Consider the following 17,601-nt stretch of genomic DNA (forward strand, 5'->3'; position numbering starts at 1 on the left):
ACCATAGCACCAACCAGACCCGGCAACCATAGCACCAACCAGACCCGGCAACCATAGCACCAACCAAAACACTTTTACTTATAACAAGTCAAATAAAAAGTAAGGCAACGTGTGCATTGGACACTGTCTTTAATAATTGCACTGATACATACACAAAGACGCGATTTGTCTTTGTCAAACTCAACTTTCTAATGTCTTTTCCCAGCATCGATTTCTTGAACTCAGTGGTACTTCGCTACGCCACTGAGGCTGGATGGTAAGTAGAGGGGGGGGGGGTGTAGGGACATATAGTTAGAAACGGACATATAAATGTTCATTATGTAATCTAAGACATTTTGGTTTTATTTTGTTTCTTTGTCAGGAAGACATTTTGTTTTTATTTTGTTTCTTTGTCAGGAAGACATTTTAGTGGTAACCTTGTGAACGGACTAAGTTCCACTAGCTCTACGTACGGAGCGATAAAAGAACACTTTACTTTAAATGTCATGTGGGCGGAGACACGAAAAGCGTGCGAGATGTTAAAATCACTGCCAAAAATAGTGCAACAACTTTAGTTGGTCTTCTGTTGAGAGTTCTTACCTTGATTATTTGACACCATTACCTGCTGTCTCATCTTTTCTTGATATTCAATCTTGGGATACACTCCCCCGCCCCACACACACACACACATATACCCCTACACCCACACGTGAGTGTTTACAAACAACCCCCCCTTGCTCTCTGACTTTCTTCCAACCGACTCCTCTCCGCTTTTCCACAACTTCCCAATAAGGGACCAAAACAAAACTTGTGAGCCTCTCTCGGATTTTAACATCTCGCACGCTTTTCGTGTCTTTACTATGTCTGACCTGGGCGTATAACTTGTGTATCCCTCTCTCTCTCTCTCTTTCTCATCTCTCTTTTTCTCTCCTCTCTCTCTCTCTCTCTCTCTCTTTACTCCACACAGGTGGGTTCATTCGCTGACATATTACATTGATCTTTCTCCTCCTGTATTTTTACGGTGACATTTTGTGTGACACAGCACACGGCTGATCTCTTGTTTGAAGACTTAGATCTACACTCTACGTAAGTTTCACTTTATTTGTACTCTTAACCATCAACATGCATTGCTTGGGCTCTGTGCATATCATAACATTCTATTAAAATCTCACATTGCACTGGCTCTGTACGTATCACAACATTCTATTAAACTCATGTATTGCACTGGCTCTGTACGTACCACAACATTCTATTAAACTCATGTATTGCACTGGCTCTGTACGTACCACAACATTCTATTAAACTCATGCATTACACTGGCTCTGTACGTACCACAACATTCTATTAAACTCATGCATTGCACTGGCTCTGTACGTACCACAACATTCTATTAAACTCATGTATTGCACTGACTCAGAGCGTATCACAACATTCTATTAAACTCATGTATTGCACTGGCTCTGTACGTACCACAACATTCTATTAAACTCATGTATTGCACTGGCTCTGTACGTACCACAACATTCTATTAAACTCATGTATTGCACTGACTCTGTACGTACCACAACATTCTATTAAACTCATGTATTGCACTGGCTCTGTACGTACCACAACATTCTATTAAACTCATGCATTGCACTGGCTCTGTACGTATCACAACATTCTATTAAACTCATGCATTGCACTGGCTCTGTACGTACCACAACATTCTATTAAACTCATGCATTGCACTGGCTCTGTACGTACCACAACATTCTATTAAACTCATGTATTGCACTGGCTCTGTACGTACCACAACATTCTATTACACTCATGCATTGCACTGGCTCTGTACGTACAACAACATTCTATTAAACTCATGCATTGCACTGGCTCTGTACGTATCACAACATTCTATTAAACTCATGCATCGCACTGGCTCTGTACGTATCACAATATTATATGAAACTCATGCATTGCACTGTCTCTGAACGTACCACAACATTCTATTAAACTCATGCATTGCACTGGCTCTGTACGTACCACAACATTCTATTAAACTCATGCATTGCACTGGCTCTGTACGTACCACAACATTCTAGTAAACTCATGCATTGCACTGGCTCTGTACGTACCACAACATTCTATTAAACTCATGTATTGCACTGGCTCTGTACGTATCACAACATTCTATAAAACTCATGTATTGCACTGGCTCTGTACATACCACAACATTCTATTAAACTCATGCATTGCACTGGCTCTGTACGTATCACAACATTCTATTAAACTCATGCATTGCACTGTCTCTGAACGTACCACAACATTCTATTAAACTCATGTATTGCACTGGCTCTGTACGTACCACAACATTCTATTAAACTATTGCATTGCGATGGCTCTGTTCGTACCACAACATTCTATTAAACTCATGCATTGCACTGGCTCTGTACGTACCACAACATTCTATTAAACTCATGTATTGCACTGGCTCTGTACGTATCACAACATTCTATTAAACTCATGTATTGCACTGGCTCTCTACGTATCACAACGTTCTATTAAACTCATGCATTGCACTGTCTCTGAACGTACCACAACATTCTATTAAACTCATGCATTGCACTGTCTCTGTACGTACACCATTCTATTAAACTCATGCATTGCACTGGCTCTGTACGTACCACAACATTCTATTAAACTCATGCATTGCACTGGCTCTGTACGTACCACAACATTCTATTAAACTCTTGTATTGCACTGGCTCTGTACGTATCACAACATTCTATTAAACTCATGTATTGCACTGACTCTGTACGTACCACAACATTCTATTAAACTCATGCATTGCACTGGCTCTGTACGTACCACAACATTCTATTAAACTCATGTATTGCACTGGCTCTGTACGTACCACAACATTCTATTAAACTCATGCATTGCACTGGCTCTGTACGTACCACAACATTCTATTAAACTCATGTATTGCACTGGCTCTGTACGTATCACAACATTCTATTAAACTCATGTATTGCACTAGCTCTGTACGTACCACAACATTCTATTAAACTCATGTATTGCACTGGCTATGTACGTATCACAACATTCTATTATACTCATGTATTGCACTGGCTCTGTACGTACCACAACATTCTATTAAACTCATGTATTGCACTGGCTCTGTACGTACCACAACATTCTATTAAACTCATGTATTGCACTGGCTCTGTACGTATCACAACATTCTATTAAACTCATGTATTGCACTCGCTCTGTACATATCACAACATTCTATTAAACTCATGTATTGCACTGGCTCTGTACGTATCACAACATTCTATTAAACTCATGTATTGCACTGGCTCTGAACGTACCACAACATTCTATTAAACTCATGCATTGCACTGGCTCTGTACGTACCACAACATTCTATTAAACTCATGCATTGCACTGGCTCTGTACGTACCACAACATTCTATTAAACTCATGCATTGCACTGGCTCTGTACGTATCACAACATTCTATTAAACTCATGTATTGCACTGGCTCTGTACGTACCACAACATTCTATTAAACTCATGTATTGCACTGGCTCTGTACGTACCACAACATTCTATTAAACTCATGCATTACACTGGCTCTGTACGTACCACAACATTCTATTAAACTCATGCATTGCACTGGCTCTGTACGTACCACAACATTCTATTAAACTCATGTATTGCACTGACTCAGAGCGTATCACAACATTCTATTAAACTCATGTATTGCACTGGCTCTGTACGTACCACAACATTCTATTAAACTCATGTATTGCACTGGCTCTGTACGTACCACAACATTCTATTAAACTCATGTATTGCACTGACTCTGTACGTACCACAACATTCTATTAAACTCATGTATTGCACTGGCTCTGTACGTACCACAACATTCTATTAAACTCATGCATTGCACTGGCTCTGTACGTATCACAACATTCTATTAAACTCATGCATTGCACTGGCTCTGTACGTACCACAACATTCTATTAAACTCATGCATTGCACTGGCTCTGTACGTACCACAACATTCTATTAAACTCATGTATTGCACTGGCTCTGTACGTACCACAACATTCTATTACACTCATGCATTGCACTGGCTCTGTACGTACAACAACATTCTATTAAACTCATGCATTGCACTGGCTCTGTACGTATCACAACATTCTATTAAACTCATGCATCGCACTGGCTCTGTACGTATCACAATATTATATGAAACTCATGCATTGCACTGTCTCTGAACGTACCACAACATTCTATTAAACTCATGCATTGCACTGGCTCTGTACGTACCACAACATTCTATTAAACTCATGCATTGCACTGGCTCTGTACGTACCACAACATTCTAGTAAACTCATGCATTGCACTGGCTCTGTACGTACCACAACATTCTATTAAACTCATGTATTGCACTGGCTCTGTACGTATCACAACATTCTATAAAACTCATGTATTGCACTGGCTCTGTACATACCACAACATTCTATTAAACTCATGCATTGCACTGGCTCTGTACGTATCACAACATTCTATTAAACTCATGCATTGCACTGTCTCTGAACGTACCACAACATTCTATTAAACTCATGTATTGCACTGGCTCTGTACGTACCACAACATTCTATTAAACTATTGCATTGCACTGGCTCTGTTCGTACCACAACATTCTATTAAACTCATGCATTGCACTGGCTCTGTACGTACCACAACATTCTATTAAACTCATGTATTGCACTGGCTCTGTACGTATCACAACATTCTATTAAACTCATGTATTGCACTGGCTCTCTACGTATCACAACGTTCTATTAAACTCATGCATTGCACTGTCTCTGAACGTACCACAACATTCTATTAAACTCATGCATTGCACTGTCTCTGTACGTACACCATTCTATTAAACTCATGCATTGCACTGGCTCTGTACGTACCACAACATTCTATTAAACTCATGCATTGCACTGGCTCTGTACGTACCACAACATTCTATTAAACTCTTGTATTGCACTGGCTCTGTACGTATCACAACATTCTATTAAACTCATGTATTGCACTGACTCTGTACGTACCACAACATTCTATTAAACTCATGCATTGCACTGGCTCTGTACGTACCACAACATTCTATTAAACTCATGCATTGCACTGGCTCTGTACGTACCACAACATTCTATTAAACTCATGCATTGCACTGGCTCTGTACGTACCACAACATTCTATTAAACTCATGTATTGCACTGGCTCTGTACGTATCACAACATTCTATTAAACTCATGTATTGCACTAGCTCTGTACGTACCACAACATTCTATTAAACTCATGTATTGCACTGGCTATGTACGTATCACAACATTCTATTATACTCATGTATTGCACTGGCTCTGTACGTACCACAACATTCTATTAAACTCATGTATTGCACTGGCTCTGTACGTACCACAACATTCTATTAAACTCATGTATTGCACTGGCTCTGTACGTATCACAACATTCTATTAAACTCATGTATTGCACTCGCTCTGTACATATCACAACATTCTATTAAATTCATGTATTGCACTGGCTCTGTACGTATCACAACATTCTATTAAACTCATGTATTGCACTGGCTCTGAACGTACCACAACATTCTATTAAACTCATGCATTGCACTGGCTCTGTACGTACCACAACATTCTATTAAACTCATGCATTGCACTGGCTCTGTACGTACCACAACATTCTATTAAACTCATGCATTGCACTGGCTCTGTACGTATCACAACATTCTATTAAACTCATGTATTGCACTGGCTCTGTACGTATCACAACGTTCTATTAAACTCATGCATTGCACTGTCTCTGAACGTACCACAACATTCTTTTAAACTCATGCATTGCACTGTCTCTGTACGTACCACAACATTCTATTAAATTCATGCATTGCACTGGCTCTGTACGTACCACAATATTCTATTAAACTCATGCATTGCACTGGCTCTGTACGTACCACAACATTCTATTAAACTCATGTATTGCACTGGCTCTGTACGTATCACAACATTCTATTAAACTCATGTATTGCACTGGCTCTGTACGTACCACAACATTCTATTAAACTCATGTATTGCACTGGCTCTGTACGTACCACAACATTCTATTAAACTCATGTATTGCACTGGCTCTGTACGTATCACAACATTCTATTAAACTCATGTATTGCACTGGCTCTGTACGTACCACAACATTCTATTAAACTCATGCATTGCACTGGCTCTGTACGTACCACAACATTCTATTATACTCATGTATTGCACTGGCTCTGTACGTATCACAACATTCTATTAAACTCATGCATTGCACTGGCTCTGTACGTACCACAACATTCTATTAAACTCATGCATTGCACTGGCTCTGTACGTATCACAACATTCTATTAAACTCATGCATTGCACTGGCTCTGTACGTACCACAACATTCTATTAAACTCATGCATTGCACTGGCTCTGTACGTACCACAACATTCTATTAAACTCATGTATTGCACTGGCTCTGTACGTATCACAACATTCTATTAAACTCATGCATTGCACTGGCTCTGTACGTACCACAACATTCTATTAAACTCATGCATTGCACTGGCTCTGTACGTACCACAACATTCTATTAAACTCATGCATTGCACTGGCTCTGTACGTATCACAACATTCTATTAAACTCATGTATTGCACTGGCTCTGTACGTACCACAACATTCTATTAAACTCATGTATTGCATTGGCTCTGTACGTATCACAACATTCTATTAAACTCATGCATTGCACTGGCTCTGTACGTATCACAACATTCTATTAAACTCATGCATTGCACTGGCTCTGTACGTATCACAACATTCTATTAAACTCATGCATTGCACTGGCTCTGTACGTATCACAACATTCTATTAAACTCATGCATTGCACTGGCTCTGTACGTACCACAACATTCTATTAAACTCATGCATTGCACTGGCTCTGTACGTACCACAACATTCTATTAAACTCATGCATTGCACTGGCTCTGTACGTACCACAACATTCTATTAAACTCATGTATTGCACTGGCTCTGTACGTACCACAACATGCTATTAAACTCATGCATTGCACTGGCTCTGTACGTACCACAACATTCTATTAAACTCATGCATTGCACTGGCTCTGTACGTACCACAACATTCTATTAAACTCATGTATTGCACTGGCTCTGTACGTACCACAACATTCTATTAAACTCATGTATTGCACTGGCTCTGTACGTACCACAACATTCTATTAAACTCATGTATTGCACTGGCTCTGTACGTATCACAACATTCTATTAAACTCATGCATTGCACTGGCTCTGTACGTATCACAACATTCTATTAAACTCATGCATTGCACTGGCTCTGTACGTATCACAACATTCTATTAAACTCATGCATTGCACTGGCTCTGTACGTATCACAACATTCTATTAAACTCATGCATTGCACTGGCTCTGTACGTATCACAACATTCTATTAAACTCATGCATTGCACTGGCTCTGTACGTATCACAACATTCTATTAAATTCATGTATTGCACTGGCTCTGTACGTATCACAACATTCTATTAAACTCATGCATTGCACTGGCTCTGTACGTACCACAACATTCTATTAAACTCATGCATTGCACTGGCTCTGTACGTATCACAACATTCTATTAAATTCATGTATTGCACTGGCTCTGTACGTATCACAACATTCTATTAAACTCATGTATTGCACTGGCTCTGTACGTACCACAACATTCTACTAAACTCATGCATTGCACTGGCTCTGTACGTATCACAACATTCTATCAAACTCATGCATTGCACTGAGTGTGTGTGGTGCCCAGAGTGAGTGCATAGTGTGCTTCTTGTACCTATTCGCAACATTTGCTATTGAATTAGTAAAAAGTTTGAATTTTCTTTATAGTCAATATATTTTCGTACAAAACTTCTATCCACTTTTTTTTTCCAAAAATGATGTTAGTTATTGTGTTTCTGAATTCGGTATTTGAAGTTCTTGAGGGTTTTGATATTACTGATTACTAGTCCGATGCATTTGTAAAAAAAATAATAATGTTATCTTTGTCATATATTTTAACTAAGCCTTAACCAAGTTCAAGTAGAGGCTTTAATTGCTACGTTATGGACTTCACCAACCTCTCTCCCTCATACACACGCACATTAACGCATGCATCCACATTTGTTTTAACCCTTTCCAAATTATATTGCTTTTCTAATGGCCATTCACTCTTGAAAAAGATTTGGATCTGATGGGCGTGATCTGATAAGGCTAGAAAACGAAACGCAACATAAAAGTTGATCTAGATACCTGAAGTGGATGTATTAAATCCCTGGCAAAACCGGTTCAATGTGTTTTTTTTTTTTGAGTTTTCTAATTAACGAGACTTAGTCTTAGTCATCCAGAAGCCGATGAGTCAAACTTATATTAAAGTGTTTGTTTTCCTTTTTTTGAAAGAAAAGTTAGAATAGTGTTTAAAGCCTATAGCCTGCCAGAGTGTAGCCATGTGTGCTGTAAACTGCCTAAGGGTCGCCGGCTCCTGATTTTTCATTAGTGTTGACTCCCAAAACCCTTCACATATTATAGCTGCAAGGTATCAGATTAGAATAATTTGTGTTTTTTTTTTTTTGTTCTGAATATTCCTTCAGACTCTGAAGAAATTACACTCTAGCCCAAACCTCCCGCAGGACGATTGGGGATGGCAGCGGGCATGTTTCGAACCAAGGACATCGAGACCACCGAAAGACTATCCAGAGCACAAACAACAATAGAAAACACAAACATTCCAAGTATAGAATTAATATCTAATATATAAAGTAGAATGTAAGGTGTGTGTATGCTCTGTGTAGAAATCAACACCGTTTGACCAATCTTTACGAAGTTTTGCACGCAAGTTTCTTAGATCATTGCAGAGGTCGTAGTATATGTTTGAATACATCCGTCCCCGCTACTACGATCAGCGTCGTGTATTTCTACTAGTTAGAGCATATTTTATTATGTTTTTATTTTACAAAGTTGTCTGTCTATTTGTCTGTCTGGTACAAAGTTTGTACACGTTTTTTTTTTTGACGATCTCGGATCAAGCTGCAGAATTATTTCTTTTACCTAACAACACAAGAATCAATTTTTAAAAAGACCATTTAACTATAGGTAATTAATTATTATGTTTGGTATCTCAAACTAGGGAAAGAAATTGTACTTGACTGAAGTGGTGGTGTAAGCTGAATTATTCCACTCTTTAGGTTGCCGATCTAAATTGAAATAATCAATATATTAGTATAAAATCTTTTCTAATCATAAGTGCCTCACTAACAGAGTGGTAAGTATGTCAGCTTGAGCCACGAGTTTAAATTCAGGTCGCACAGATTTATCGTTGTTGAGCCAGATATACTACAAATTGAATGACTTGACTGCTCCAAACTAATTGATACAATTATACTTGTACATCGTATAAGCTTTTTTTTATGTTTTTTTTTTTTTTTGTTTTTAATTCCTAAAAAGAAAACGTCTTCCACCCATTAGAGATTTTGGTTCATACATCGAGGCCAATCTATAACTCTTTGTGTAGGCCTATTTGGTGTACAAAATGCAGAAATATTGATAAGGAAATTATTATTTCAATATCTCTCCCGATTGTTCTCTTTTCATTTTCTAAGTTTTTAGATTCCGCAAATATTACCACCACATTTCTACATATTGCTTTTTCTTCTTTATCACTCTTACTGAATTTTATCGCTGAAAAAGAAAAGCGCGATCTTAAAAATCAAAACGGGAACAAAGAGCAGATTACTGTGATTGACTTTTAGAAACTCTCCCTAAGCCTCTTACACTTTCAAATCAAAATACCATCAATGAACGGGGAGAAAGACAGCAGAATGTTTACGTTGATGTGGGAGGGAAACATCGTTGTTGTTTTTTTTTATAACGGAAATTTCCGATTTTCAGAGCTCTCAGCCAGTCGCAGACAAATAAATGTCACAAGTGCTATCATTTATATTGAAAAAGAATATAGATCTAAAATCATTATTGGGTAGACTTTTTTTGCTGCAACTGTAAACTTTCACTATTTCCAAAACAAAACAATGCGTTTCTATTTTTATCAGGGTAAAAAATGGCATAGTTTCGCTTGTTGAATGTTTTGGGCGAGTCTTCGGAATTGAAGATTATTACGTCTTGGTCCAAACTAACTGAAAGACGCTAGGCCCTCATGTGGCTAGGGGATGGGAGCGGGGCCATGGACACAACGCGTAGCGCTTATCACAGGTCCAGGCAACCATCCATAGAGAAAAGGAGGAGGTTGGCCAAATGACACAACATTAGTCAATCATCTATTTTGCAACAAATGTTTATACAAGAAGATTTATGTTTAATCAAATTGAATGACAAAAGAAAACTACGATTATGTGACTTACATTTTGAAAAACAATTTACAGAATTATTACAATAGAAAAAAAGAGTACACCTAATTCTATTGTTAGTCGATTGAAAATTATTATTAAAAAGATAACCATTCTATAACGTTACAATGACTACACAATTAGTAATATACTGTTAAATTAATGTTATTTCAATGCACATGTATGAGCCTAGTGAAACATTAAAAGAATAGTACAAGCTGAATAAAGATTGTTAACAGATGAGGCTTGAGAAACATCTACTTCCCAACACTTTATTAATGCATCATTTATCTATCACTGCATCAGTGCTTTAGGTAATCATCGTAAGTACATTAAAGTCCAAGCGATTACTTTTCAAACATAATAGGTATACTTTAAGAGTTTAAGAGTTAAGTACAGTTTTGCAAACGTAGCTAAATACAAAAACACCTAAATGTCCCTTTTTCAAATAATGAAACAAATGAAACTATTTTCACAAATTAACCGGCAGCCACTGCGGTCTGAACCTGCTGGATGGTTCATTACAAATTACCCGGCTGCAGCTGAGGCCAGAACCTGCTGGATGGCTCATTTCAAATTAACCGGCTGCAGCCGCGGCCTGTGCCTGTTGGATGGCTCTCAGTAAAAGACTAAAGAGAATCGCCTCTTCGGATCCACTGTCACTCGAGCTGTGGTGGTCACTGCTGCCGCTGCTGCTGCTTTTGGAGGACTCCTCGTGGTGATGGTGGTGCTCATGCTTATGCGAGTGCTTCTCCTCATGGTGATGGTGGTGATGGTGCTTGGACGCTTCCGCCAAGATCAAGCAGACAAGAAACAGGAACGCTATGGTTGTGGAGTTCATGCTTAAAAATCGCAGTCCACACTCAGGCTGTGACTCAGGCTGTGCTAATCGCTACTCTCACCGTTATTTTTCGGCAAGCACAAATGTTCGCGATTCTCCGCAATCCTATGAAAGCAGTGGAAAGATGTGTCCCCGTGTCGTCGCTTTGAATATTTATACCTTTCAAGAATGTTCTCAATTAGTTATATGTTCCACCGCGTTTTGTTTGATTCACGGATCCAATTAACTCTCTACAATATGCAGCACATGTTCACCTTTTCAAAAAAAAAAAAGGTAAATTGCATCACTATTGTGTCATTTTCTATGCAGCCATTGCATAAGTTTGATCTAATGTGTAGAAACTAGGTCTTACGCAGAGGGTAAATGTACTACAAAACATCACATCGCCGCAGTGAATTTTTAAAGCTTTTTTTTTTTAACTTAGGTCACGTGATTAATTGACAGAAGTCATTCTATCAAAGGACAGACTCTAAAGACAGCCATTAGTTGCTCTACGTGCTCGCCCCTTCATCTAGTTCATCAATTCGACACACTACGTTTGGCTGAGACATTTTTGTTTAATAACCCTTGACCTGACTTTGGCAGCTTTTTTTGTTTTTACCTGGTCACATAAGTAGGTCAGAAAAGAGTGAACTATTTGAAACGTAAATGAAATCGCTAAATGTTAACTCGAAATAGTATCAAAGTTAGATTGGAATCGATGGCACTGAACACCACGATGATGATAAGATAATTTAGGCAAAGGTTTATCTAAGGCAGCGGTTCTCAACCTTTTAAGCTCGGCGCCCCCATTTTAGAATCCCCCACTCTGCCGCGACCCCCCCCCACACACACACACACATACATCAATTGAAGAATAGACAAAAACAATCCATAGATTCGATGGTCTTAAACGACCCCTGGGAAATCGTCAATCGACCCCCTAAAGCGTCGCGACCCACAGGTTGAGAACCCTTGATCTAAGGCTTGACTCCCGAAATAGGTTTAAGTGTTTTTTCTTTTCCGTAGACTTTTGGAAAGCTTATCTATTAGTAAAACTTTGCCGAAAGAAAGGTTCTCAAAGTCGATACCAGAAAGATATTGCTATTATTAATTAGGAATATTTGGATATACACGACTGTTAGGAGTCAAACCTGCCATGATTCTAACCTGAGTCTTACCTGCAATATGAGTTTAATGTCAGAGGTCTGCCCAGATTATTCTGTTTTATATTAATTATATTTCAAACTTTAAATTAGACCAACACCGACAGAAACATACATAGAGGAATATGATTAGTACACTTAAGAAAAGGCTACTAAATAATTGACTCAGGGAATCGAATGCATAGACTAATAGCCAATACACAATATAGAGATGGTGAAACACATCAGCAACTAACGTCTTAATGACTCATGTCATACTAAATAAGTTAAATATAATGAAATTAAATATTGTGATATAGAAAGAGGGCTTTACCGAGAAAAAAATATTGGAGACCAAAAGAAAATCCGCTGCCGAGGACAGACGCAGACTGCGAAAAGAAAATCTTAATCGACCTCCGGCGGACAATGGTTATGCTCGCCCTGGATGTGGCAAAATATGTAGGCCAAGCTGGGGCTGCGTATCCACGGGAAATGACGCATTCCTCATTAATATTCGGACTCGAAGTCAAGCCTTATTATTATTATTTACCGACAGTGCACAAATAAACTCACAAATTGGACTTAAAAAATTATCTTCCTTGCAATTATTTATGTTATTATAAACCGATCTTTACTCTGGCTAAGAATCAGTTCAACAAGATGAGTCATGCCGCTATGGGGCGGCGGGGGGCGGAGGGTGGATGGTTATCAGTGATTGCGGAAGAGATCGTATCACTGGATAGCGTGATACTAAGATGTTTGTCGCCATCTTTATTGCCTGTAATATCCAATGTTATGTTCATACGCTGTTGTTGTTGTTTCAAACGTAGTCGAAAGCTTTGACCAACTGTGTTATGGGGAATGTGCTGGTTTGATGTTTATTGCATTACAGCTGAGTATAAGGAGTTGGACTTAGGTGGCGAAGTTTTCAAAAGAAAAGGATAATAAATATATCTTCGCCTGTTTGTTTTTTTAATTCATAGTAAAAGATATTTTTATTTACTTGCAAAAAAAAAATAATAAAATATAAAAAAAGTAAGTTAGAAAAAAAAGTAATGAAGCCATTTTGAGTATATTTTCTTACTTCATTTACAGCATAAACAAATCTGTTCTAGTATAATTTACGTTCACTTAGTTCTTTGTCACTTTGTTAGGCTGATAAGCTACTCATTTCAATATCTTTGTCTCAACTGTTGGGTCCTCTCTTCTAATATTCTAATATATCTAGAATTCAACTGTCAACTGGTCCACTTCTGTACACCTTCCATTGCTAGCTCCTTGCAAAGGACAATCATAATTACAAATGTGAACGCTACAGTTTTAAATTGGTGACAGAGGGTAACCAAGGGAGCCTTGGAAACAACGCATTAACAATGCAACGGTGTCAAGAGTCCGTGTGTTGGATTTCAGATAAGTTCCGGCAGCCCAGTCCAAATTCCAAACAAGAAGCCACACGGTTTCACTAGGAGGCCGCCATAAAGCGAGACCAATCTTCCTAGAAGGCCTGAACACTGACCTGCTACGTAGCAACCTGTGGGCAGTGGAGACCAATAGCTCGTTGCCACGTCACAGGTCTGTACTTCACCACAAGTACAATTTCTTTCCCTTGTTATCAAACAAAAATAATTACCGATAGTTAATTAGCTAATTGGTTTTTTTTTATTCTTTTCTGTCAGGTGCAAGAAATAATTGTGCAAAATTTCAACTTGATCCAAGATCCAAAATATACAAAACAAACAGACAGATAGACAGACAGACAGTGTGAGTTCATATAAGCTTTGTAAAAATTGGTTACAACTAAGCACACACAATGAATCGCATTGAGTTATAAAAGTGTCTGACAACAGAGTGCAGAGATGTACACGAAACCTTGGTCTAGTTCACACAATGTTTTTGTCTTCTTCCCTTTGAGATTAGGGTTCAACACAGGTGATTGTTCTTCAAGATTCTCAGAACTAGTCTTTGACATCTGACAACAGCTTACGTCTGCTGTAGATTACCAAAGCAATGGGTTATCTTCCCATGTTAGGTCATTGGCAAGATTCATGTTCGTATTTAGGGCGTGTACAGATGTGCGGATTTGTGTGACAGGTGTAATAAAAGAAAGACGTTCTTTCACTAGTGATTTGACTTGCAAGGATATAGAGAATATAGAGCTATGGTCTGGACATTTACAGCCTACACTTAGTCACAAAATATGTAAGTGAAAGATAATTGCTTTTCGTGATAGATTAACAATTGTGAGCATAGGAAAGAAATAATAGAATGTGATGTTTTTTTCAAACAGTATCCTAGAAGATAGACACAATTTAACAATAAACAGATGCAATCTGTCTCGACCATAGTCTACATCAGTGTTTCTCAAACTGTGTGCCGCCGAAGATTTGCTGGTGTGCCGCGGGAGTTTTCAGAACGCCATACGTGCAGCGTTGCACAGGTCTGTCTACTATTAAATGTTTATTTTACGTCGAGATGCCATCCCCACTTACAACGACCAGTAATAGTAGTGGATCGCTCCATAGTGACGGAAAGGGGTGTTACCTATTCAGGTTATGGAATTGTCCACTATATATATATGATTATAATGACTAAAATGTTGGCCGCCTTAGCAGACGCACAGCAGTTCTTGAATTGGTAACGATAATAATTAGCGATGTGTTTCATGTAAATTGGTTAGGTGTATGCTAATAATAACAAATCATCAATAAGCGTTATTCATTGTTATCCATGGAGAAATACGTTAGCAAGAATGAAACTACGAAAGCGTTAAATGAAAAGCAAGGAACCAAACGAAGGTACAAAGAAGATTGTATCGGATATGGTTTCATATCTTCTAGACCTGAAGATGCTCCATTGCCATTCTGTCTGATCTGCAATGCAACTCTGTCGAATGAGGCGCTTGTTCCAAGCAAATTGAAGAGACATTTGGGAACATAACATCGAGCTGTAAAAGCACAACTGAAGGAATACTTGGAAAACATCAGGGCTCAACAAACTAAACAAGCTAAGAAACATACGAACTACCTAAAGCTGCCAGAAAAGGGATTGATTGCAAGTTATAAGGTTGCTCAGTTATTAGCAAAACGCAAGAAAGCACACACAGAGGCTGAATCAGAAGCTCTTTACCGAAAGATTTGATGTCTGTTCTGGATCAAGTGATTGAAGATGTAAATTTCATAAAATCTCGACCGCTTGCATCCCGACTTTTCTCAGAGCTTTGTGAAGCAATGGATTCAGACTACAAATGTCTCCTGTATCACACCAACGTTCGTTGGCTCTCCAGGGGAAAACTGTTAAAGCGTGTCGTCTAACTCAAGGCTGAGCTGATTTCATTCTTGGAGGCTGAAAAAAAAAAAAGACTTCGGATTTCTATTCATGACAAGATCTGGTGGGTTATGGTGACATTTCTCTCTGATTTATTTGACAAATTAAATTCATTGAATTTAAGTCTTCAATGACCATAGGAAACCATCATCACTGCATCCTCAAAACTGAAAGTCATTTGGTGAAAAATTGTCTTTGTGGCAAAGTAAGATCGCAAAAGGTGTCTTTCTCCTACTTACAATGAATGTGCTTCAAAAAAAGAAATCACCCCCGAAATTCTGCACACTTTGACACACTTGCAGTCTGCATTACAGCATTACTTCCCAACAGTTGGAAGTAATGAATATGGATGGGTCAGCTCTCCATTTGGAAACAATGAAGCTGCAAATCTTACAACTGAAGAAGCAGAGCAGCTTATTGATTTAAAAACGATGCAGTTCTTAAGTCAAGTTATGCTGAGAAAAGCCTGAAAGTGTTTTGGATTTCAATCAACAAGTTATATCCTGCAATCAGTTTAAAAGCAATCAAAATAATTCTTCCATTTGCAACTTCATGGTTTTGTCAGTTTGGATTTTAAGTACTGATTGAAATCAAGTCTGAGAAAAGAGAGAGACTTCTTACAATAGACGATGAAATGCGAGTTTATTGTTGACTTTGGAGCCTCGATTAGATCGCATTTGATCTCGAAAACAGGCACACACTTCACATTAAATGTAATACTTAAAAACAGGTAAAATCTGTTGTTCTTTTTATTATAAAACAACTATTGCTCTTTGTGGTGTGCCGCGAAATTTTTCTAGTTTTTTTACTGTGCCGCCAGACAAAAAAGTTTGAGAAACACTGGTCTACATGGTCTAGACTAAAAGTTGGCAAAAATATATCAAAAATAGATTTTTCGAACTTAGATAAGATATATATATCATATAGATCTAGATTTTTTAAAGTGGTTTCAATCTGCCCAAAATTATGGGATTATTCGCAGAATGTACAATAAAATTTATATGCCTTAAATTAATAATAATAATATAGAATCTACGTCTTGTAAACTCTTATCCTGCTAAGGAAAGTCAAACACAATTTATATCTTCTAGGGCCTATAAACAAATGTTTGTTGCAACTAATAACAATTAAGAATCAATAAATGGTTCATTCAATGTTAGAATTTGTAGTTTTTATTTTTTTTTATCGAAACTTTAAGACTAAGACTAAGACTGCTTTATTGATCCTTAAGGAAATTTGTTGTGATTACAAGGACTCTTTTTTCTCATATATAGAGAGCACAACAGAAAAATACACATAAATACAACAGACACAACATAAAGAGTTCATTCGGCGACTACACACAGGTATCTTGGTGCATTTCATGTTCCCTGATCAATGAGTGGCGGTGATAGAGTCTGACCGAGTGAGGTAGGAACGAGTTTTTGTACCGCTCCGTTCTTGTTTTAGAAATTAAAAAAAATATATATTTGAAAATAGCATTTACTAAATTGTGTAAAAGATCGTCGCTAATGTTTAAGATAAGGAAGTTATTATTTAAACTTTTTTTTTTGTATCAGAGTCCTGTACACCCTCCTTGGGTACATTCAGTATGCGGTTTGGTCATTTCATTAACGTGGATTGTGCTTCATTGATCACTGACTAATTTTCAAACATAGATCTTCCATTCAGCTTAGAGGATGAAGAATTGATCTGATTGTAGGTTGAGCCACATCGATTTAATGTCATGCTTGTGTACTTTAAGATGGTAAATAGCAACAATATGACCTTGATCACCATACGCAGTGGCGTAGCTTGTCGGTAAAGGGGTCTAGAGTTTAGGGGCTCGTTGACTTCAAACCCTATATTGCATCGC

General features: G+C 38.0%; 1 protein-coding gene across 5 annotated transcripts in view; it reads left to right on the top strand.

Moving 5' to 3' along the window:
* The window catches only part of LOC106074020 (uncharacterized), a 31,995-nt gene that overhangs the window by 3,334 nt on the left and 11,060 nt on the right, over positions 1 to 17,601 (top strand). The window contains exons 1-2 of one of the 5 annotated variants that reach the window (XM_056023340.1): positions 14,378 to 14,621; positions 17,021 to 17,156. The exons of 1 other annotated variant lie outside the window; for it this stretch is intronic. The gene's annotated coding sequence lies outside the window, so the exon portion shown is untranslated. Of the gene's footprint in view, positions 1 to 888; positions 1,066 to 13,722; positions 13,995 to 14,377; positions 14,622 to 17,020; positions 17,157 to 17,601 lie in introns of those variants that run through there. 3 more of the 5 variants (XM_013234741.2, XM_056023341.1, XM_013234742.2) reach the window with 3 other exon arrangements.

Source organism: Biomphalaria glabrata, chromosome 3, assembly GCF_947242115.1.
Source record: "Biomphalaria glabrata chromosome 3, xgBioGlab47.1, whole genome shotgun sequence".
Taxonomy (NCBI): Eukaryota; Metazoa; Mollusca; class Gastropoda; family Planorbidae; genus Biomphalaria; species Biomphalaria glabrata.